Source organism: Malaclemys terrapin, chromosome 2 (genome assembly GCF_027887155.1).
Source record: "Malaclemys terrapin pileata isolate rMalTer1 chromosome 2, rMalTer1.hap1, whole genome shotgun sequence".
NCBI classification, from domain to species: Eukaryota; Metazoa; Chordata; order Testudines; family Emydidae; genus Malaclemys; species Malaclemys terrapin.
The window spans coordinates 276,087,735-276,112,536 of NC_071506.1; the positions used below are offsets into that span (position 1 = coordinate 276,087,735).

The 24,802-nt window shown below is 45.6% G+C and overlaps 1 protein-coding gene across 4 annotated transcripts in view; it reads right to left on the bottom strand.

Moving 5' to 3' along the window:
* Positions 1 to 24,802, bottom strand: part of CRHR2 (corticotropin releasing hormone receptor 2) — a 272,679-nt gene that overhangs the window by 170,880 nt on the left and 76,997 nt on the right. The gene's annotated exons all lie outside the window — the stretch shown is intronic.

A 24,802-nucleotide genomic window follows, 5' to 3' on the forward strand; every position in this document is an offset into this window, starting at 1 on the left:
CACCCAGGTTTATCATCATCTGTTACTGGCTTGATTATTACCCCTCAGCAAGAATGTTTAATGTACATTAAATCAGCAATGAAATCTCAAAGGAAAGTGACACAGTGAAATTAACCTCTCGTCCATCTGCAAGCGAAGCAATTCCTGCCTTTCCTGTGTGGATGGGTGAGGGACGGCTTAGACAGAAGCATGGGGAGAGATAGATTAGGAAGCGGGAGTAATATCTATAAAGGGGCCAGACCTTGAGGAAAAGTGACAAAAATTGGAGGTGTGGGTGGAGGAGGGGGACTTTGGAGGACAGCCGTGAGGAAGAAGGGTACTGGAGCAAAGGGGATGCATAGATCCGTAGGCTAGAAGGGACCACTGTGACCATCTAGTCTGACCTCCTGCATAACAGGGGCCGGAGAACTGCCCCAAAATAATTCCTAGAACGGATTTTAGAAGAACATCCCATCTTGATTTAAAAATGGTCAGTGATGGGGAATCCACCACAACTCGTGGTACATTGTTCCAATGGTTAAATAGCCTCATTGTTAAAAATCTTCACCTTATTTCCCCTCTGAATTTGCCTAGCGTGGATCCAGCCATTGGATTGTGTTAAACCTGTCTCTGCTAGACTGAAGAGCCCATTATTTAAATATTTGTTCTCCATGTAGGTAATTATAGACTGCAAGCAAGTCACCCCTTAACCTGCTGTTGATTAAGCTAAAGAGATTGTGCTCTTTGAGTCAATCACTATAAAGCAGGTTTTCTAATCCTTTAATCAGTCTCGTGGCTCTTCTCTGAACCCTCTGCAATGTATCAATATCCTTCTTTAATTGTGGGTACCACACACATCATTCCTTTCTCGCCCTACTATGTTCTGCTTCCCCACCTCGGCTGCTTCAGCTCCATGCATGAGCGAAGCAGCCAAGTGCAGGAGGAATATGACCATCATCAATGCATTTGTATGCTTCAAAAGAGCTTTCAGGACAAAACCTTACTGGACACTCCTAAGTAGAACCGGGCAGGAGATGGCTTTCCCAGTCTACAAAACTTTTAGATTTCAAACTACTTCCCATTCCACGTCAAGCAAAAGCCAAGCTCTTTGGAATTTTTTTGGGGGGTGTTTACCGACTCCAGAATAGCCAGTAGCCTGGTGGTTGGGGCACTCACGTGGGATGTAGATGACTTGGGTTCAACTCCCTGCTCCAAATCTGGCAGAGCAGTGAGCTGAAGCTGGGTATCCCCCATCCCAGCAGAATGCCCGAACCACCAGCTTGTTGGCTAGTCTTCTGGGACAAATCTCTCTCTTTCATATCCTGGAACTGAGAAACATTTCCGACAAGAGTTTAATCAAAACCCCAAAAGGGTTTGGTTTCTTCAAATTAGCATTGTCCAAAGAAAGAAAAAAAACTTTTTGTCCGCATACTCCCAACCTACAGGCTGCAGGACTCCTGAGTCCTCGAAGGTGATCTGAGGGCAGACTGAAGAAGGTTGTAAGAGCACTTAACGGAGGCTTCTGCACTATTTAATCCTCAAGCAGATCATCACTGATCTGTAGTTAGCGTTTTTTAGGCCATGCACTCTCAGAGGAGTGCGTGGGTATGCTTTTAGTTTGTGAGAGGAAAGCTTCTATTTGTTTGAGGAAGTGTAGTCTAGTAGATACAGCATTGCACTGGGATTTATGAGACGTGGATTCCTTTTGTGCTTCTGCCACAGACCTGCTGTGTGGCCTTGGGCAATTCACTGTAATGGTGCCTCTGTTTCCCTGCCCACCTGTCTTGTCTGTTTAGATTTGTAGCGGGGTGGTTACCCCGCTCCTGCCCTCAAGGGCTTAAAACAGCCCTGGGGGAAGGTTGTGGCTGGGGGCTGCTAAGCTGGGCTGATTGGGAAGTGGCTGCAGCTGGGCCACGCCCCAATCAGGCTTCAGCTGGCCCTATATAAGAGGCTGGGAGCTAGGAGCTCAAGAGTCTCTCTCTGTGTTCAGAGAGAGAAGGGCCTGGCTGCAGGGAGCTTTACCAGACACCTAGATTGGGAGCAGGGTTGGGGAAGGGCCAGAGGAGCTGGGAGCTCTGGCCTAGGAAAGCCCCAGGCTGCAGGCCTGGCAAGGCCTAGTAGGTGTAGGGTTGCAGGGGGCAGGCAGAGGCAGCAGGTCCGAACCCCTTTGCCTATGATGAGTGGCTGATACTGCAGTCTGCCCTAGTGAATGGGGCTAGATGGAGACTGGGCAGTAGCCAAAACTGAGGTGAAGTGGGGGTAGTGGGTGGGGGTTCCCCAGGGAGGGGAGACCCTAAGACTGAGGGGTTACTGCCAGGGGGCAGCACACCAGGTACAAGGGCACCGGGGTCCTGGGAGGTACATGGGGCCACACGTAAGGTGGATCAACAGCCTGCAGGGGGCGCTCTGGACGCTGGAAGAGGTAATTCCCAGAAGTCACCAGCAGGAGGCGCTGCAGGGGTGAGTCCACACTGCTACAAGACTGCAAACTCCAAAACCTGGTTGGGATCTCTAGGCGCTACCGCACAACAAATAAAATAAGAAGTAATAAAGAAGCAGGAAAAGAAACAGTGAATTAATTAACCATAAGTAAATATGGATGGAAAAAGGGTAACACTGATGCTTCTGAAAGCACATTAGCATCATCATTCGAAAATCTGAAATAAGCTGTAAGTTGGTTTCTTATCTAAAAAACTGCTCTCGGATACCATCCCCATATAAGAAAGGACATATGTTTGCCTCTCTGGGTCTAGTCTAATCTTGAGCATTTCATTCTGACTCCCTCAGCAACAAAGGGGGAGGGATAGCTCAGTGGTTTGAGCATTGGCCTGTTAAACCCCGGGTTGTGAGCTCAATCCTTGAGGGGGCCACTTGGGGATCTGGGGCAAAATCAGTACTTGGTCCTGCTAGTGAAGGCAGGGGGCTGGACTCAATGATCTTTCAAGGTCCCTTCTAGTTCTAGGAGATGGGATATCTCCATTTATTATTATTATAAAATGTTTCTATACAAGAATTTACAAAAAATATATAATCAAATGTTGGAATCAATGGAGTTATTTAAATATCAGCACCAATTTAGAGGGAGCAAGAGAAGCTGATGATACAGCACCGTTCTGTGGTGCACCTGATGCCCTCAAAAAGGTTATTCAGATCTCACTAGTTGCCAGGGGACAAAATTTCCAATCAGCCAGTGCAAGTTTGTACTGGTTATCAAACCACAGCCAGAAAAGACTTTGCACGCTTAAGGTTGATGCTCGGTGTGTATATAACAGTTTAGGAAAATGAAACATGAGAGTTGGAAGATAACGATTAAGAAATATCCAGATACACTCATCACAGTTCACAGCTTCCTAAATAGGAGATACACATGTAGAATATCCCAGTGCATATCCCCCAAAAATCTTAATCCCGGCCCCACGCCGCAGCCCAGCAACAGCCTATAGACCAGAAACCTTTTTATCCCCTCTCATCACTATGTGCATTTCCATGGTAGGAACACAAGACATAGGACTAGAATATGAACTACAATATTGTGAAGCCTCCCCTCCCCACCCCTGACCTCCTATAGTCCATAAACTCTGAGCAGCCTTCAATGCACCCACCCGTTACTAGACAGACATGCCAATCTCTTGTCTTCAAAAACTCCGCTCTCTCCAGCTACCCACCGCAGTCGAGAAACCACAAATCTCAGACATTATTTTCTATATACAGTCAAACAAACAACTCCGTTGCCATCCCACTATTTAGCATTCCTTCCCTCCCCTACCTCACTATTAAGCAAAGCCCACATCGCCCCATCTAACCTCCTATACAGACTGCACATACCACTGTACCTTCCCTATTCCACTTCCCAATGCAAGTCAACGAATCGACCTTCCACATACACACATCAGTCTTCCAATCCATTCTTCACATACAGCCTAGACTACAGACCAGCATGTACACCAATCATCAAAAAGACCAGCATGTTATCCTTCTTTGGTAAACTAAATATGTACTATATTTTCATCTGTTCTCAATGGATTTTCCACACCAGTATAATCATATCCCTGCTAGATAGCTGATGGGCAGCTGTTGAAGGTTGATTTTGGAAGTGCAATGTGAGACCGAACTGCAGGTATATTTGGATCTTTTACCTATCTTTCCTTGATTGTTCTTTCATACATTTAAATATGATTTTTAAAGGCACCATGAGAACCTAGATCCCCAACTTCTCCTTTGTGGCTTTTAAAGTTTCCCTCAGCAGTCCGTGTGAATGTGGTGGAATTTAGAGCTCACAGGGCCTGATCCTGATGTCGGTGCTACTCCTCGCCTGAGTAAGGATTGCAGGATCAGACCCTTAATAAAAGCTATTACTTTACTGACTCGCCTCTAGACCCAATAACTGTGGGGGTTGCATCTCAGTGAGGATTTCAGGATTGGTCCTAGTACTCTCAGCTCAAACGCAAGGGCAACCTGATGCTAGCTGGTGAAGGACTTGCCCCTATTTTTTTTCTTCAGACAAGCCAACAATGATACAAAGCACGGGAAGACAAAACTCCTAGACTTGAAGGCAAATGGGGCATGCTCAGATGGCACCGTGCAATGCACTCAAATACCACAGCGATGGGCTCCATATATGAACCTCACTAGGTCATTCACTTACACATCTAGAAGAGAAGCACACCCGATGATGCTAACTTAGCGCCATATTTTGATACTCTTACTCACACTGAACAGCGCCATACTCCAAGAGTACGCCCTTGGAAATAAACAAAGTGCTACTCATTTTATCGGAATCTGCTCCTTACATTCATTCACAGAAGCTACATAGGGTCCAGATTTGTGAGTTTTGCTCTAGACAGATAGATATTAAATGTAAATCAAGACAGAGCTCTGTTTCAGCAGATAGGATCATTTTTAAGCAGAAGACAATTTCCTTATTAGCGGAAATGAAATATGACTCTAGCGAACAAGAAACCAAAAAACCCAATATGCAGATTTACAGTGATGAATCTGCAACTTTCGTTGAAGTTGGAAATATTTACTGCAGGTGTAAAAAGATCCTAACAGCATAAATAATATATGGCTCCTAACTACATGCTGATATATTTCATCCAGAACATTAATACCGTTGTCATTCTCTACAGCTATAAAAGCTGTAGAAGTGAACCATGAGACATGAGGAAAATGATGAGACATTGCAAGAGGATTAGAAGAACACACTTTAAAAAAAAAAAAGGGGGCAGCCTATGCACATTTGTAAGCTGTCAAGATTTTTTTTTAAAAGGTGATTTGAATCACCGAACACAGTAAGAGACCACAGCGATACTCATTTCAACAGACTTATTTATTCACACCGTGCCAACAACAAGGTAGGTGCTTCACAGACAAATATGAAAACAAGGGGTCAGATCATCAGCTAGTGGAAGTACACTGATTGACACCAGTTGTGGATCTAGCACAAAAGGTTAAAATGTAAACAACGTACAGACAAAAAGAAACAGACGATGGGTGGTCCCAGAGCCCCGATAATTGTCAAGCGCTTTGTTAGTCCCGCTATTTTTTTTGGAGCGCACTGGAGTGTCGTCGGATAAAAAGCGCAGGATCAGACGGTCTTGCTCCGTGTACAGTTTAAGTGCAAATATGGCTTTGTTACCAGGTTGCACAATACCCATCATAACATGCATAGAGGAACTGTGTGCACGCTGCAGCTTGTTACACAAGAAAACTGTGTGTCAATCGCGTTTCTGTTGTCTACACATACCATACGACTTCTTTGCATCAATGCAATCTGGCCAGCTACCCCAGGTGGCAGTCTGTCCCCTGCTGGGGCACTGAGCACACGGACACACCCAGCAGGACGTGAGGCAAGGGACTCTAGAACGCCTTAGCACTCAGAAACCTGGGAGGAAAAAAGGAGCTGACAAAATGGTAGGAACATAGGAATTGCCAGACTGGATCAGATCCATGGTCCATTTTAGTCCAGTATTTTGTTTCCAGCAGATGCTTCAGAGGAAGGCACAAGAATCCTGCAGTCCGTTGGTTACACAGGCAGTTAGGGTGTCTGACTACACACGTCACGATCAGGCAGACAACCCTGTAGCAACGGGCAAGGCACTTTTAGCCGCTATGAGAAATAACTCTACTGCATGTGGACCAAAACCAGGCCACTCCCTGGTTACAAACTCAGAAGTCCTATGGTGGACAATGCTTCTCAAAACCCATTATCCCAACCAGCTCAACTCCTCATTCATAAATCTAGGGGCCAGAAAAGACCAGTCTGACCTCTGATTGCCTAAAGAGGTTCACAGGCTGCATTACAGGTGGGCGTTCCAGAACTGGGCTGGGACACATTGGCAGAGCATTTGGGGAACCTTGCCCTGCTGCTGCCCAGGCTGGTCTTTGCCTAGAGACTTTTGGTCTCATTGGACTAAAATCTGAACATTACACAAGCATTAAAATCCTCTTTAAGAAAAATCCCTATTTTCTAACATCATCATAATAGCTCAAGAGGCAGAATATTTAGAGCAGACCATGCATTAGCCAACAGGCAGAATTAAAACAGACATTAGGTGGTGGCTAAGCAAAGAGCCGAGTGGTCGTGTGTAAGGACCAGGAGTTCTGTTCTTGGTTTTCCCAGAGACTTCCTGCATGACCTTGGGCCAGTTTGCTTGCACCCACATTTCATAGCAGGTTTTACTTGGGGACCCTGAAACAGTGCCGTCCTTATTTAGCCTTTGTTTACTTGCAATAAAAATCAGGGTTCAAAAAAAGAACAAGATAAATTCATGGAGAATAGGTCCATCAATGGCTATTAGCCAGGATGGGCAGGGATAGTGTCCCTAGCCTCTGTTTGTCAGAAGCTGGGAATGGGTGACAGGGGATGGATCACTTGATGATTACCTGTTCTGTTCATTCCCTCTGGGGCACCTGGCATTGGCCACTGTTGGAAGACAGGATACTGGGCTAGATGGACCTTTGGTCTGACCCAGTCTGGCCGTTCTTATATGTTCAGCCTCGGTTCAGCTGCAGCCATAGTCAGCACTGGACAATTTCTGTTGTGTAAACAAACCCTGAATCTGGCTGTGCTACAGTTTCCTCATCTATAAAATGGAGCTCCTCATATTTAACAGCTTCACAGGGGTCTGATGAGGTAGGGTTACCATATTTCCACAAGCAAAAAAGAGGACACTGGGGAGGGGGAGGAGCCCCACTCTAGCCCCACCCCTGCCCCACCCCCATCCACTCCCCACCCCCTGATTGCCCCCCTCAGAACCCTCCCCCCACTCCTTGTCCCTTGACTGCCCCCTCCTGGGACCCCTGCCACTAACTGCCCCCTAGGACCTCACCCCCTATCTAAGCCACCCTGCTTCTTGTCCCCTGACTGCCCCCTCCTGAGAACCCCCTACGACCCTACCTGTCCCCTGACTGCCCCGACCCTTATCCACACCCCCACCCCATATTCACACCCCAGCCCCCAGACAGACCCCCGGGGACTCCCATGCCCTATCCAACTGCTCCCCACCCCCAACAGGACCCCCAGAACTCCTGACCCATCCAACCCCCTCTGCTACCTGCCTGCCTCGACCCCTCTCCATACCCCTGCTCCCCTGACAGCCCCCCCAGAACCCCAGACCCATCTAACCCCCCCTGCTCCCTGTCCCTGACTGTCCCAACCCCTCTCCACACCCCTGCTCCCCTGACAGCCCCCCCAAACTCCTGACCCATCCAACCCCCCCCTCCCTGTCCCCTGATCAGGGCCGGCTTTAAAGAGCCCAGGAATCGGGCTGCACTCCGGCCAGGGTTGCGAGGCTTGGGGCTGGGCCGGAGGTGCTTGGCCGGGGTGGGCCGGCGCTGCTGGGGCCCGAGCCGCCGGAGCCGGGCCCGGCGCTGGCGCTGCTGGGGCCTGAGCCGGGCTGGGCCGGTGCTGCTGGGGCCCGAGCTGGTCCGGGCCAGGGGTGCTTGGCCAGGGCTGGGCCGGCGCGCTCGGCTGGAACCGGGGCCAGAGCCGCTGGGGACTGAGCTGGGCCGGAGTCGCTGGGGCCTCTGGGTGCCGCTCGGCCCGGGCCGGAGGGAGCCGCTCGGCCAAGGCCGCGCCTCTCCGGAGCTCTCCTCCTCCCACCCTCGCCCCAGCTTACCTGCTGCTGTCTCCTGCTTGCTCCTGCTTCTTTTCAGACTTCCCGTGAAGATCTGATTTGCGGGAAGCAGGGGAGGGTGAGGAGCAGGTGGGCGGAGCATTCAGGGAAGGGGAGGAGGGGGAAGCCAGCTGTGGGGCAGGATAGCGTGGTAAGGCTGTAGGGGATGGGGGGAGCCAGGAAGGGGCTTTGGGTGCCCGGCGGCGCTTGGCCGCTGCTTTTCTGTCTATAAATAGCTGACCGGGGGGAAATCCCGGACATTTTTAGATTTTTAAAAATCCCCTCCTAGATGGCTATTTATAGACCGAAAAGCCGGACATGTCCGGGGAAATCCGGACATATGGTAGCCCTAGATAAGGTTAGTTTAGTTGACATTTATAGACCTTAAAAATCGCAAATTATTATTATACCTACTTCTGCTGCACTGTAACATAGCACTTCCCTATTACAGTACCATGATTTGTATTATAGCAATGCCTAAAAGACCCAACCAACACGAGGGCCCTATTCCATAGGGCACAGTATAAACAGTAGTGAGATATTGTAAACTCTTTGGGGCAGAGACTATCTAAATAAAGTTAGGATAGGAGGGGAAAACAGACACAGACACTTGCCCAAAAATCAACCAGCAATTCAGAGGCAGAGCTAGGAAGGTGTCCCAAGTCCTAGTCAAATATCCTATCCACTGATCCAAATCGTCTTCCAATCCTCTGTCTGACAGAGCCATCTTGCAGTGAGAGCCACGTGAGCTGAAAACTAAAGATGTACCAACCTGGAGCCTGTCGTGTAATGTAGCTATTTAAACAAAACAGATTGACCGTTAAGTTGAAAAGGCCCCATTGAGCTAGGAATGTTAAGATACCAGCAACATATCATTATGTGCTTAGTGATTTTGCTTCGTAAATTTCATATAATTGAATGTTAACAAAAATCAACACATGAAAGGAGAATGCCAAATCCCAGTGAGATCTATTTCTCTGTTGATAACTAGTTGCTTATTATAAGAACTCTGTGGCAGTTAGACAGCACAGGAAACTCCTGGAAATTAAGCAGGAAGAAAATATCAGCAATCATGCCAACTTCTGGAAACGTGCTAGTAGTTCTCAAGTACATCTTCTCCACAATCAGGAAGGAAAACTAATAGGACCATGTACAATCATATCAGGCTTGGGGGAAGCTGGATTAATTAAAAGTGTACTTTGCATACATAACATTTGATGGTGTCTTCCTGCCAGAAGTCACTAACTCTGGGAAACTTTTAAAGGAATACCTAGGAGGTCAAGGAAGTAGCAGTAGGTGGTAAGTCAGCAGGTGCCACTTTCCCTCTGTCAGCACTAACCTATGCCCTTGCTGCTATGCTGGGTCATTACACTGCCATCATCAGATCTGCTGGGGATGTGTCTTACAGGTGCCATCCAGGATACAACTGGTCCTGGCTTCTTGTAGTTATTAAAGATGTGATGACACTTTTTGTAAAACTAGAGGTGTGAATGCCAGTGTCCTGGCCAAATTCCAATGTAGCTGATCCCATCCTCTATGTCAGTCAGTCTCATGAGATCTCTTGACTCCATCAGCTGGTGATTTAAGAAAAACATTAAATATTGCAGGAGTCACAATAAAAACAACAAGAGTTTGCACCAAATCAAGCACTGATGCCATCTAGTGTCTTCCAAAGCAGCCGCCACGACAAATAACAGGCCACTCTAAAATAGCTTTATGAGCCGAAGTTAAAATTTATCTGTCATCGAGATGGCTTAACGGTATCCAGAGTAGGGCTGAATTGCATTGAAAGCCAAGAGATCCTGCCTATCTCTTTGAATGCTGTCTACTATTAATTGTTATGATGATGTTTCCTCAGACATAAACACACATGCTCACTCAAGCATACAGAGATATACAGAGGAGCGCAGCAGATTCTGAATGAACTAGCTGGTGTGATCTCATTTGCTTTCCATAGGCTACATAGCAGAGAAAACACGCTATAAATCTTTAATTACTTAAAGGGCACAGCTTAAAAATCTTCTGTTGTAAACAAACATTGCTTTGCTTATGTTTCTAGTAACACCTTAAATTATTAAAAGTGAAAATAATAAAGAAATCCACTTATCACTATTTATAACTTTTGTTTACTGTTTGCATTTCGCTCAGGCTGGACAATCAAAACCAATAAGTCCCTTTCCCTTTTATTTATAGTCAGTTTCACTTTCAGGTAAATCTTAGATGCCAGTTGAGCAAAGAACTTAGACACCAGCTTAATTTCAGGCACGTACTTCATTCCTTCCATTGACTTCAAGGTTAAGTAAATGCTTCAGAGCTTTGGTGAATGGATACGTACTGCTGAATACGTACCTGCCTGAGTGCAGGTAGAAAGTGCATGCATATTTACTTGAAAATGACGACTTTCATTGGACATTTGATGTTTTAGATTTGATCTTGCAGTAAGCTTTAAAGAAGCTTGTTATTCCAAAATGTGTAGTTTGGCCAAATGTAAGTTGACCGTGTCAATTTAATTAATACATAACTTTTGCAGTTTAATGTGTATCGGATTTAGTTTCTGTAAAGCAGGAGACATTATTAATGACTTAAGTGCTTGCTTTCAGTCTAGTGCTTAGACAGGAAGAGCCAGGACCACAGGTGCTGTCAATCAGTGTAGAACAATTGGTTTAAACAGAACTAAGGTGATTTAAGCAAGCTGAGGATCAGGCCTGAGGATTCAAAGGCAGGACAGCTGGGAGAAAAATGATGTAACTTCCTACATTAAACAGATGGATTGTCATAGGGCAGGTATACCCTGTCACCCTTTTGGGAGGGAGAAGGGGGCGTTATAGCCCTGGGGCATAGTCCAAATAACCACCCTTAGTCTCAGGGCAGGATGGCCTAATGGCCAGAGTCAATAAGACAGTCCTCCCCCCATGCAGGGCTGCATGGCCCAGTGGCCAGAATCAATATAGCTGCCCTCCTATACAGAGCTGCGTGGCCCAGTGGCCAGCAGGGAAGTGGGCCACCACCCAGGGGTGGGTGGCAGCCAGGGTAGGGGGACCCAGGTCCTCCCTACTCCACCATGTCCCAGCCCAGGGGCCTATCAGTGATTACTGTATTCACCACTATGTCAGCAGGGATCCATCCAAAACATACTGACTTTGCCCCAGTTCTACAACTGGACCAATATCTCGTTCCTGGGGGCTACTCCCTACCCTGTTTTCCAAAGCTGCCATTCACAGGTCTTCTGGGCCTCTGGGGTCATCGGCCAGCAAAGCTCCCAATTACTCTGTCCCCTCTTGGGCTTCCGCGGGCAGCCGGGTATCCACTCTGGGTCTCAGTGCACGTGTCCTCTGAGGTCTGGGGCTCCAGCAGCCCCCAGGCAGGAGCCTGCAATACGCATCCTCTCCCCTCAGCAGTCAGCCCAGACTGAGTGCTCCCTTTTAAACTGAGGCTCCAGTTGGAGCATGCCCAGCAGTGGCGAGGGGGTGTGGATTCCTTAGCCCACAATACAGGTCTGTCACATCTTACGCGCATTTAACATGCACGATTTCAGCTTTACGCGGTCGGCAAAAACAAAAAAACCAACAACAAAAAAAGAGAAAAATAACTATTTTAATACTGTACCTGTAGTGCAGGTGATTCCGCCCACCATTAGACTCGATGTAATTTTGATTATACATGATTTTCGCTTTACGCGCTGACTGCGGAACGTAACCCCAGCGTAAGATGCGACAGACCTGTATGGGGTTAACCCCTTCTTGTCCAGTGTGGGGCAGGTATACCCCATCACATGGATATTACAAAAAATGAAATTAAAATATAAAATTAAAAATAGACAATGTGTGCTGGAATTTTTAACAACAGGTGCTGCAAACAGTTATCTACCCCCCGAGACTGACAATTTCAATACATTTGACTGATTATTTCACGCTGGCTTTTATGATGACGAATGGGGTATATTTGCATTTGATACGCTATTTGTCTCGCTCCAATGAATATTTAAAAAAAAATCAGTTTTACTTAAATGTGTGGCAGTGCAATTCGAATGTTTCGCCATTCAATCTGTTCTCACGCTGAATTACAAGCATAAGACTTATAATTTTATTGCTAGAAGACTGCTGCTGTTATTAGAGATTCTGCAGACTGACAACATCTTTATCAACGTTTTCAGAATGTTTTGCAAATGTACCTGCACCCAGGGAAGCCTACGTGACTCCGCTAACTTGAAATTGCCATGAGCAGATGACTCAATAGGTGGATTGATGCCCTGAAAACTCTATTTTTCAGCATTTCTTCCCTTCCGATGGCTAATAAAGTTATCCAGCTCATCATTTACAGCAGTGTTTATATGCAGCAGCCATTTGCCATAAAGTATTTGGTAGTCACAACTTTACTCTTTTGCACGGTCTATTTAAAGAAGAATTAACTACTGTTTCTGGGCTGATTTGTCTGAAGCTATTAAAGTCTGTAAACTCAGAATTACTGAACAAGTAGCAAGCTCGCATCACTTATATTCCATGTACAAAAGTCTTAACTATAACCCACTCTAGTTTAGTGCACCAAGTATTTTTCCACTCCTTCATATAAATAATCCATCCCTAGAAAGGATGAAAAAAATACAGATAACAATACTCATCCAGTGATACAGATACAGTTTGACTTCTGGATTAAAGGCAAAGTCATTCTTACCAGCATTTGCAGTGGCTACCTTTGAAATATTAAGTACATACTTTTCCCACTAGGCTACACAGTCTTTTGGCTCGCCTCTGTGGAAACATATATTTCCCATGTTAGCCATTGGAGGGCTCCCATAATTCTCCATTAATGCTAGGGAAACATATTGGAAATGACTGGAAAAAATTGTTCCCTGCATAATAAAGACTACAACATTCAAAGTAGGCATTTCCTAGCTCCTTCTTAGATCTAGAGATGTGCAATGGAGACATTACTGCACTTTCTGCTTCTACAGCTAAAACAGTGCAACAAGAAGAGGAAAAATTTTCATTGAACAGCAAGTTTCTCCTTAAGCACAAGATTGTTACTTGCCGGATACAGCTGGGTTATGGAGTCAGGAACGGGGAATAGCCCCCCTTGCTCACAAAATGCCCCAGCCACAAATCACTGTATCATTCTAGTCTAGGGTGACCAGACGTCCCGATTTTATCGGGACTGTCCCGATATTTGCTTGTTTGTCCCGCGGCCCGACCAATGTTAGGTCGGGACACTGGACAAACAAGCAAAGGCTCCTGCGCACAGGCAGAGCCCGGAGGGGCTCGCCGCCCCGCCCCGACTCCGCCCCTTCCTTCCCCCATTGGATCCCTCCCCAAATCCCCGCCCCCAGCCCCACCCCCTCACTGCCGGATTGGATCCCTCCCCAAATCCCTGCCTCTTCCCCAAGCACGCCATTCCTCCTCCCTCTGCAAGCGCTGGAGGGAGGCCCGGGAGATGCAGGGGAGCGCGGGGCCGGGCTGAGTGTGAGTCCGGCCTGGCCCCGAGCGCAGGCAGGACTCGGGCGGGGCGGTACCTGGAGGAGGAGCAGGGAGGCGGCCCGCGGGGCCAGGCGGTGGCTGTTCTCCCCACCTGGGCAGCATCCAGTGGGACTCGGGAGCAGCCACTGCTGCAGCTCCCACTGCCATGGCGGGGGGAGCGGCTGCTGGCCAAGCACGTGGTGCTCGGCAGCTGTGGCTCTGGCGCCCGGGCCGCAACCCCCCCGAGCCCAGGCCTGCTGCGGGGACCCAGCAGCGCGCACGCTGCTCCCAGCCCCTGGCCAGTCACGTCTGGGCTGGCTGCCCAGCTGGTGCAATCCCGCGGGCGGCCCCGGGGCGGAGGCAGCGGCAGCCCGGTTCATTCCCTGCGGGACCCAAGCGGGATGGGGGGGCTGGGGCCTGCTGCCCCCACTCCAGGGCCGCCCATGGGACTGCACCGGCGGGGGTGGGGGGCGTTCCGGCGTTTTTTTGGTTTTTTTTTTTGCTCCGCCCCCCGCATCCTGATATTTCAGCTTTGACAGCTGGTCACCCTATTCTAGTCATCACGTTTTTTAGCTAAGTGTCCTTCCAGACCCTTGCTTTCTATTTTCCACTGTATCCCCCAACCCAAAGTCCCACCTCTGTCTGATCCTTTTGTTTCTGGTTAAGCAGTAATGGGTAATCAGGAGGCAATAGCATCAGAAAGTTTCCTTCAGGGGCTCAGAAAATCCACAGTGCTCCTAGCCCTTACAAACTCAGGAAGTTCAAGAAGGACCCAGCCATTGCTCTGCGTACAGCACCATTTGCTGTGAATCTGTAACTGGAGAGGGGCCCTTCAACTGCCCCAGTCCAAGCTAAAAGGGATTAAGAGCAGTTGAGGGAGGCTGGCCAGTTCATTGGCCCCAGGTGTGGCTGGCTTAATCAAGCCACAGCTGGCCTGGATAAAAGTCCTGTGGGTCCAGGAGACAAGGAGTCTCACTCTAGCCCTGGAGTGGGAAGGGTTAGCTGCCTGAGAGCAAGGTACCTGAAGTAGAGTAGTACTGGGGAAGGGCAATAGGAGCTGGGGAGCTCCAGCCTGGTAAACCCCCAGGCTGTAGGCCTTGGTGAAGGCCTATAGAGGTACTGAGGCTGCAGAGGTGTAGCCTGGGGATAGACAGAGGCAGCTGGTCATACCCCTTTGCCAATGATGAGTGACCATGACAGACTGCAGTCTGCCCCAGTGAGTGGGGGCTAGATGACAACTGGCAGTAGCCACTGAGGCAAGGTGGGGATAGAGGGGTGGGGGTTCCCCTGGGACAGGAGACCCAGAGTGTGTGGGTATTGCTGGGGCAGAGCCCTGAGGAAAGGGGCACCAGAGTCTGGTAGGAACACGGGGGCCTGAGGCAGGCGAGCCACAGGCAACAGAGGGCGCTCTGAGGGCTGGAAAAGAGCTAATTCCCCCAGCAGGAGGCGCTGCACTGGTGAGCCTGTTATTTGCTACAGGCCCCAATTCGGCTGTTACAGTGGTGTAATGCCACTGAGTTCAGCTGCATCACTTCCCATTGACTCCAATCAGAGTGCGATTTAGGTGCCCCCGGGTCAGGTTTAGCCAGTGATGTTTTCTTTCCACTGAACGTCAGAGGATAGCTCTGAAGAGACAGTCCTGAGCAGGAGAGCTCTCCTTGCATAGGTGACAGAAAATCCCCCACCAAAACTGGGTTTGTGTGTTCTGACATCTACTTCCACCGCTGAATAGCAGATGAGCTATGGCTGGGCTTGGGTGCACTCAGGGCAGTGCTAATTAAATGTTAATTAGTTTATTTTAAAAAAATCACATGGGGATATTAGCTTGCCAGGTGACAGAGGAAAGTGCTTGAGATGAGGGGAATTAAAAATGTATTGTTCAAGACCAGGAATCGGCAACCGTTCAGAAGTGCTGTGCCCAGTCTTCATTTATTCACTCTAATTTAAGGTTTCGCGTGCCAGTCATACATTTTAACCTTTTTAGAAGGTCTCTTTCTATAAGTCTATAATATAGAACTAAACTATTGTTGTATGTAAAGTAAATAAGGTTTTTAAAATGTTTAAGAAGCTTCATTTAAAATTAAATTAAAATGCAGAGCCCCCCGGACTGGTGGCCAGGACCCGGGCAGTGTGAGTGCCCCTGAAAATCAGCTCACGTGCCGCCTTTGGCAGGTATGCTGTAAACAGTCCCTGCCCCAGAGATCTCACAACCTAGTCCTTGTCCATTCTGCAGACCAGCAGGTATGTTCTTCCTCGATGTACCTGGAATGCTTTAGCTGCTCTCCTGGCAGTCCGGGGATAAAATCTTGGCCCCATTGTAATCCCTGGCAAAACTCCCATTGATACCACTGGAGCCAGGGTTTCATCCTACATGTCATCTTCTTCTATGGTGCGAGACGATTTGACCCTCTTTTGCTCAGTCTAACTTTTCCCCCAATGCAAACATTAACCTCCTTATAGGAGACACCCAAGGATAAGAGGGGATTTGTATTTTTGGGCAACCAGCTGCATTTCAATGGCAAAAGAGATTGCTTTTTCAGAAGTGTTTTTATTGCCTCTAAACTGCGCTAAGTATCAGAGGGGGAGCCGTGTTAGTCTGAATCTGTAAAAAGCAACAGAGGGTCCTGTGGCACCTTTAAGACTAACAGAAGTATTGGGAGCATAAGCTTTCGTGGGTAAGAACCTCACTTCTTCAGATGCATCTGAAGAAGTGAGGTTCTTACCCACGAAAGCTTATGCTCCCAATACTTCTGTTAGTCTTAAAGGTGCCACAGGACCCTCTGTTGCTTTAAACTGCGCTAGTTTCTGTGGACCCTAGTCTCTGCAAATCTTTGCCATCAACAAAAAAATAGGAGAAAACATAAGCAGTCTTACTCACTAGGAAGTGGACAGATTCATGTCCTGTAATGCTCGGGCCAAATTCACTTACACACAGGTAGAGATGACCAAAAAACAACAAACACTATATGCATAAGGTTTTTTTAATCTAAAAATAGCCTCTTTTCTGAAAGAGCTTTCCATGGACCACTATCAATGATTACATTTTTTGCTCTTTGTGAAATTTCCCACCCCAATTTTTACTGACATTATCATCTTTTTTACAGCAAGACCTGGTTTTCAGTAAACAAACAATAAAAAAGTGGAAACGGAGTCAATCAAAAACCCCAAGAAACAGAAACAACTTCAGCATTTTTCATTAATTTGTTTTCCAGCCATGCCACCAGCCCTATACACATGTAACTCCAGCCAAGTCCCACTGGCTCTACTGCCCTGAAACCTGTTCTGTTCAGCAACTCCCAATGGAAGAAACCTTCCACACCAACCAATAGAGACTGCCTTAGAAGCTGTTATCCAATAGGTGACCTTTGACTTTATTAATGACCATTTTCTTATGTAGCCATTTTCTTATATAACTGGTACAGTCAGTCCAGACTAATCTCAGTACATTTGAAAATTCACTATTTTAAGAATAAATGAAACCTGTGAACTGTAAGGGACTTATCAAGATGGTGGCCACATATATTACAGAAGAGTCCATTTCTTTATTCCCCAGGAGTTTATAGAAGCCACGTTGTGACCCCCAACCTTTGCTTCTGCCTGAGGAATGCTTGGGCAAAACCAAGATGGCTGGGTGGAAAGTTGTCTCTTAACCAGCTGTCTGCACCCCTTTGGCTTAAGTTAGAGCGGTCTTCAGTCTTCTCTAACTTGCATATTATGTGACGTGGATTGTTGGACACAGGCCCATTTCAGCCATATGCCTCCCGCACAGGCAACATAGGTGAAGCCACTACAGCAGATATACATCCCTAGAGGATTCTCCTTTGGAGGGCTTTTGGCCTATGATTGAATGGACGTGGAAACGAAGCTACCTCACCCTTCATTGTGGTCCACTAGTTGAGGGTCAAGGCACAGAAGCAAGGTATTGTGAGGAAGCTTGTATGACGGCCGCCATCTTGGTTAAACTGGGGACCGCCCAAGCACAAGGCTCTGCAGCTTGAAGCTACAAGGCTCTGTAGCTGGCGGCTGCAACAGACTCATCCACTGTGGTCAGGCCCAGAGGAGGAATGTAAAACGCACTGACCAGTGGGTTACACCCTCATGGATGGTGTCTGTTCTGTACCTGTTTGGTGGAGATGCAGGAGAACTTTGCTCAGCAGGGTTGTGAATCCACTGCCATTTGAAAAAGCACTGAGTTCAGACAAAACAATACCAATACGATGTAGCCCTGAGTAATGGTCTTTATGCTGACTAGATTGGCCTGGATGGAGATACCATCTGTGACCTTCTGGAGCTTAAACATCCACCAAAAATATATTACATTGGATTGGGATCAGCCCATTTTTCAAGGTAGCCAAGAAAAGTGTTAGCTAACAATATCACATCTTTAACAACTCTAAGCGTATATGAATAAACACATAGGCAGTGCACAGTTCAGGAAGTTACAAATTGCTACTAGCTCCCAATTTGTAACTTTTTGTTTCACTATAGGTTAGTACAGCACCTAGCACAATGGGGTGCTGATCTGGAAATACAAGACAAAAGGCTACACCCCAATTTCTAATTTCATAATAATGCTTTGCAGTTATGCAGTGCTTTTTATTGGGACTTCTTAAAGCACTTTACAGAGGAGGTGAGCATTATTATGCCAAATTTTTACAGATGGGAAAACTAAACTGAGGCATAAAGGTGCAGCAACTGGCCCAAGGTCACGCAGCAGGCAGGAATAGAACCCAGTTCTCCAGCAGTCCCAATTCAGTGGTCTGTCCATTAGGTCACAGTGCATTCCCCATATACCATATGCATGTTACTCTTCTATCTGCAATTACGTAATTGGGCCCTCTATGTTTTTCACATGGGTCACAATTAGTGTGAAATATGCCCTTTTCTCTCTAAAGAATGTATATATTGTGTCATGTTATTTAAGCTAACCTATATGCAGGCTAAGAACTATTACAATCAGGGCAAAGTTGGCTGGATGATCAGTACCTAAGTTTACAGATGATGTTTCTGCCCCTGAGCGGAGCGAGATAAATGTTTATGTACCATATAATCTACCCCTCTAATGTACTGATAAGATCTTTTCAAGACTTAATGATGAATCACTGGGAGCAATCCTCAAATGGCACAAAAACAGTGGAATATTTGAACAGAGCAGGTAGCAATCATAGAGGAAAAGTAAACTCATTTTTAGCACTGTGTCTGCAACTTACACTTCCGAGTCACACAGTTCTTCTAAACAGCAGTTTCCTTGGATAATTATGAACAATTATGTGAGAAACACACAAAGAGTGAGACCCAAGATGACAAACACAACGTTTATGCTGGTCTAATACCAGTGAAATGAATCACAAGAGAGGATCCAAACTTGGCTCCCAAGACCTTCAGGGTAGGTCTACACTGCAAGTGAAGGTGTGATTGTAGCGCAGTTGGTCATATCCAGGCTACAATCAGACCTCCACTTGCTGTTCAGATGTACCCTCAGACTGAGGTCGTCATGGAGAGAGGATGACTAGGGAGTAAGCTCAGAGTGTGGAGTAAGCACTGAACTACTTTCATCTCTTTTCACTTGCCCTTCTGGCCTCTGCACAGAGCTGCATGTACCACAATGGCCAGGTGACAAGTAGCCACAAATTGGGATGTTGGAAGCTGTGGTCTAACGAGCCGATCATTCATCTAGGACTGAGGTCAGGGCTACACGGTGCTTTTCCTAGTACTCTCTCTGAGCACAGACACAAAGCCAAACATGCTCTGGCTGTCAGTGCAGACCAGGAAAAACAGAAACGTGTCAGCAAACAGCAAATAAACCCAGGGGAGGAGACTCCAGCTCAGTGTTGAATCGTATTGACAGGGCAATGGGTGGAAAGCTCGTGCTGTTACTGCCCAGGATGTCCCTCTCATAGAGGAATGGATGGTTTGGGGGGTGGGGGAGGGGGAAGAGAGAACCTTTCCCCAGCGTTAACACCTGCTTAAAAAAATTAAGTAGGATATATTTTATTTCATGAATGTTTTGAGATCTTAATATGTTAAAATGGAGTCTGCAAAACCATTTAAAAATATGAAATTCTCATAAAGGTAGCATTTCTTTCCTTTGTTAGCAAATCCGTTACTAATCAAAGAAAGTGTTAAGTTTTGGGTTTTGGTTTTTTTTAACTTATAGGAGGTTTTACATTAACTGGTTCTGACAATTTCCAGTTTGCTTCGTCTGAGCGGACAGAAATAGCAAGTAAATTGACTGCAGACGCACACTGTTGTTGAGAAATATTGGATACAATATGGAAAAGAGGCGGTTCGAGACAAAAGGACATCTTCTAAAAAATTAGAAGTCAAATCTTACTGAGGAAAATAGAAAGGAGCATGAATTCTGGCAAGTCAGGTGTAAAAGTATAATTAGGCGAGCCAAAAAAGAAGTTGAAGAGGAGCTAGCACAAGAGAAAAACAACCAGCATATTTTTTAGTGCATGAGAAGCAGGAAGCCTGCCAAACAATCAGTGGGTTCACCGGATGATGCTAAAGGAGTGCTCACAGACAACAAGGCTATTGCAGAGAAGCTGAATGAATTCTTTGCATTGTTCTTAATTGCAGAAGATATGAGGGAGATTCCCACATCTGAGCTTTTATTTGTAGGTGACAAATCTGAGGAACTGTTCCAGACTGAGGTACCAATAGAGGAGGTCTTCAAAGATATTGATAAATTAAACAGTACTAAGTCACCAGGACTAGATGGTATTCTCCCAAGAGTTCTGAAGGAACTCAAACATGAAACTGCAGAATTACTAACTGTGGTATATAAGCTATCGCTTAAATCGGCCTCTGCGCCAGATGATTTCAAGATAGCTACTGTCATGTCAATTTTTTAAAAGGCTCCAGCAGTGATTCTGGCAATCACAGGCCAGTAAACTTCACTTCAGTACCAGGTAAAAATTGGCTGAATTTGTAGTAAAGAACAGAATTATCAAACACCTAAATGAACACAATATGTTGGGGAAGAGTCAACAAAGCTTTTGTAAAGGGAAATCTATTAGAATTCTTCGAGGGGTCAACAAACATGTGGACAAGGGTGATCCAGGGGATATAGTGTGCTTGGATTTTCAGAAAGCCTTTGATGAAGTTTATTACCAAAGGCATTTAAGCAAAGTAAGTTTACACAGTGGAGAGAGGTAAATAGTGGAGTCCTCCATTGATCTGTACAGGGACCAGTGCTATTCAACATAATGCTAAATGCTCTGAGAAAGAGGGTGAACAGTGAGGTGGCAAAGTTTGCAGATGGTACAAAACTTCTCAAGATTGTTAAGTCCAAAGCAGACTGTGAAGAGTTACAAAGGCACCTCACAAAACTGGGTGTCTGGGCAACAAAATGGCAGATGAAATTCAGTGTTGATAAATGCAAAGTAATGCACATTAGAAAACATAGTCCCAACCATACATACAAAGTGATGGGATCTAAATTAACTGTTACCACTTAAGAAAAAGATCTTGGAGTCACTGTGGATAGTTCTCTGAAAACATCTGCTCAATGTGCAGCGGCAGTCAAAAAAGCGAATAGAATGTTGGGAATCATTAGGAAAGGGATAGTTAAGAAGACAGTAAATGCCATTCTATAAATCCATGCTACAGCCACACCTTGAATACTGCATGCAGATTGTAGGATGGAGGGGAGAGAACAGGCCTAACCTGAGGGAAGCCCTCCCTTATTCAGAGGGTGGATCTTGGTGTGTATTAAAGGTACCAGGACTGACCAACTTCTGCTAGGCACATACTGCAGTGAGGCACCTAGATTTTTTGTTTTGTTTTTTTAAATGCTTACTAAGGTTTTACAGCACAATTCTGCAACAAGGTCTGGGACTGCAGAATTGTGAGGAACACAGGGCCCTGACTTTGGACAGGTTCTACAGGAGAGGGTTCAAAGAAGAGTCACAAGAATGACTAAAGGATTAGAAAACCAGCCTTTCAGTGATTGAGCTCCTTGAGTCTCTCTCTTTAGCTTAACAAAGAGATGGTTAAGGGGTGACTTGATCACAGGCTGTAAGTACCTACATGGAGTACAAATATTTAATAATGGGCTCTTCAGTCTAGCAGAGAAAGGTCTAATTCAATCCAATGGCTGGAAGTTGAAGCTAGACAAATTCAGGCTGGAAAGAAGATGTACATTTTTAACAGTGAGAGTATTTAACCATTGGGACAACTTACCAAGGGTCATGCTGGATTCTCCATCACTGACCAGTTTTAAATCCACATTGGATGTTTTTCTAAAAGATCTGCTCTAGGAATTATTTAGGGGAAGTTCTATGGCTTGTGTTATACAGGAGGTCAGACTAGATAATCACAATGATTCCTTCTGGCCCTGGAATCTATGAACCTACAGTATTGCTGTTTCTCAATGCAAAAAATTTTAACACTAGGGGTTATCCAACTGATCAAAGCAAGACTACCTTGACTTTAAGTCCAACCTAATTAATGCAACCAGAGGTCTCAAACAGAAGCACCTGTGACCCTAGACATGCTATAGGAAGCACCACAACTATGGAGACTTCCTTTCCATCCCCTAGCAGAGGGAGAGGAAGCCCATTATCAAGGTCAATGAGAATTTGTAACAGTGTAATGTAAGGAAAGATCATCTCAAAAAATACATCTTTGTAATGAAGGGACCATTTTTCTACTTATGTCACATTAGTAGCTAAGGACTGATTTACAAAGCACTTTTATATTTATCTTCCAGGCTAGTGCACAAACCAAACATCAGCTATAACAATCCATGTGACAGCAAATCAAAAAATAAAACTAGAGAACAAGAAACATTTTTTGTGTGACCTTGAAAATAATAAAGGAGGCACAGAAAAAAAAAATCAAGATGTGGAAAGAAATTCCACCAGCCTGGAGTCAGAGGTCATGAAGCTCTGGGCTGGATTCTGCTGTTGGACACCATGGCATAAATGCAGAGTAGTGCTGCCGAATGCAGCGGGCTCTACCCCAGATTTCATGCTTATGTAACAGAACAGAATTCAGCCCCCTATGTTTGGAAAATGCACATGGCACAATAACAGGCAAGCTACCAGAGCGTAGGAAGTGAATGAAAACATGAATCAAATTGCATCGTTAAGAAGGGAGATAATGAGGGAGCTTAAGAACGAACCACTTAAAATACAAGTTTCTAGGAAGAATAAGTGCCCTATTTGTTGAGGGGTTGCGTCACAATTGCAAGACTAGCTTATTCATAGATTACATGGCCAAAAGGGTACATTGTGATCATCTAGTCTGACCTCCCATATAACACAGGCCTGAGAACTTCCCAACAATAATTCCCAGAGCAGAGCTTTTAGAGAAGCATCCAATCTTGATTTAAAAATTGCTAATGATGGAAAATCTACCACAACCCTTGTAAATTGTTCCAATAGTTAAATACTCTCACTGTTAAAAATTTACACAGTCTGAATTTGTCTAGCTGCAACTTCCAGCCATTGGATTGTGTTAGACCTTTCTCCACTAGACAGAAGAGCCCATTTTCTTCATGTATAAGATGGCGATAATACTCACCCACTTACCTCACAGGGGCATTGGAAGCATTAATTAGCTACATGGTGCAGAGAGCTATGTACAGCTGCCCAAATTATCTCAGTTACATCAGGGTAAAGAAAGCGTAGCTCCAAGTGAATGGCATTAGAGTAATTGATATCAGAATCAGGGCCTATACATCTGGGGCTTGTAAGAGAAGCCAGATGAAGAATAAAAGTTTGCTCTCAGCTCTGCAATGCAATCGGAAATCCAATATTCTGTCTTACTTCCTGTGGGGACGTACAAAGAGCAGAATAGTGAAGCCTAGTTATACTATACAACATACCAACTGCTTAGCATAATTTTGCCCTTTCTCAAATCAATGCACACATTTCTTTTTCAACATTATTGATGTCAGTGAAATTCTAGTATTGACAACAGGAAACTAGACGAGAGGACTATTTCTGTTCTACACTACTGACTTCCTGTGTGATCTTTGCCTATGTAAAAAGAGCAATGATACAGTTGGCTTAAGGAAACAGTAAGGTTTAATTGGCTGGATTGTGCTATAGCAGCAAAAAAATTTTAAAAAATCCCATCATTTTGTTGGTTACCATGTTATTAGACAGCTTTTTTTTAAAATGTCAGAACAGTGCAGAATTTCTACATAGCCTGTCTCAGAGGCTCGGTCTGTAACTAGCAAACTTTTACATCTTTTTTATAACAACCAGAACATTTGCATATTTTTGTAAACAGCTGCTGCCAGAAATCTTATACTGAATAAAAGATTCACTGATGGAGCCTGACAAGGGAATATGTGGAAAATCAACTAAACAGCCAGAGAACGAAGGTCCTAGCAAACAGCATAGGTTGCCTCATTATGCGGAAACGTACATTGTTACAAGACAAGCACATTAAGAAGCTACTATACACTTGATATAATTTTCCCTTCTGGAAGTTGAGATATTTAAAAAACAACAAGAAAAAAAAAACGGTGACAAGATTTCTGCATACATTATTTTCGGGGGTTTATTTGGTTTTGCTGTTTGTTTTTAGAGTAATTCCTTAAAACTGGAGACTTCAATGTGAATTGTCAATGCAGTTCAAAGGAGGAGATTTCATGTTTTCTGGAGGGAAAAAAACAAACAAAACAAAGCACTCTTTTTTCAAAATGCACCATTTAAAGCCCTCCAGACGATTCCGCTTCGGCAGCAATGAAAGCTTTCGTGGCCAATAAGGACATAAAAAAAATCCCCAAACACGGCTCATGTCAATAATTGTATATCTAAAAGAAAAAAGAGTACGCGACTCACGTGTGAAGACAAATCGTGTTTGAAGTGCAGCAAATGCAGGAATGGTGCCCATAGCTCGTGAAGTTTAAAGAGCTCAACCTTCAGTAGAAGAGTCTGTATGTCAGGTGCTCATCTAGTAAGAGAACTATCTGGAGGTCTCATGCCTAGATTCATGGTGATGGATTCACAATGGCTTGGAAAAATTGAGCTATCTAGTGTTGCCCATAACCCAACTCCTGTCCACACCCAAAAATGTTTCTAGCTCAAGTTCAGTGGTGCTTAAAGCTCAAGCTAATTGGCCCAGGCGATGAGGGTGGAGACAGCTGGAGGTCGAACGCCACTGAAGCTGGAGCTAGTAATGTAATGGGGATGCTGCCATTTGAATGACTACAGCTCACCAGCTGTTAATCCAATCACTCCGTGTAGCCGGAGTGTTACTGTGCAGTGCGGTTGCTCTCACTCAAGCTAGGCTAAC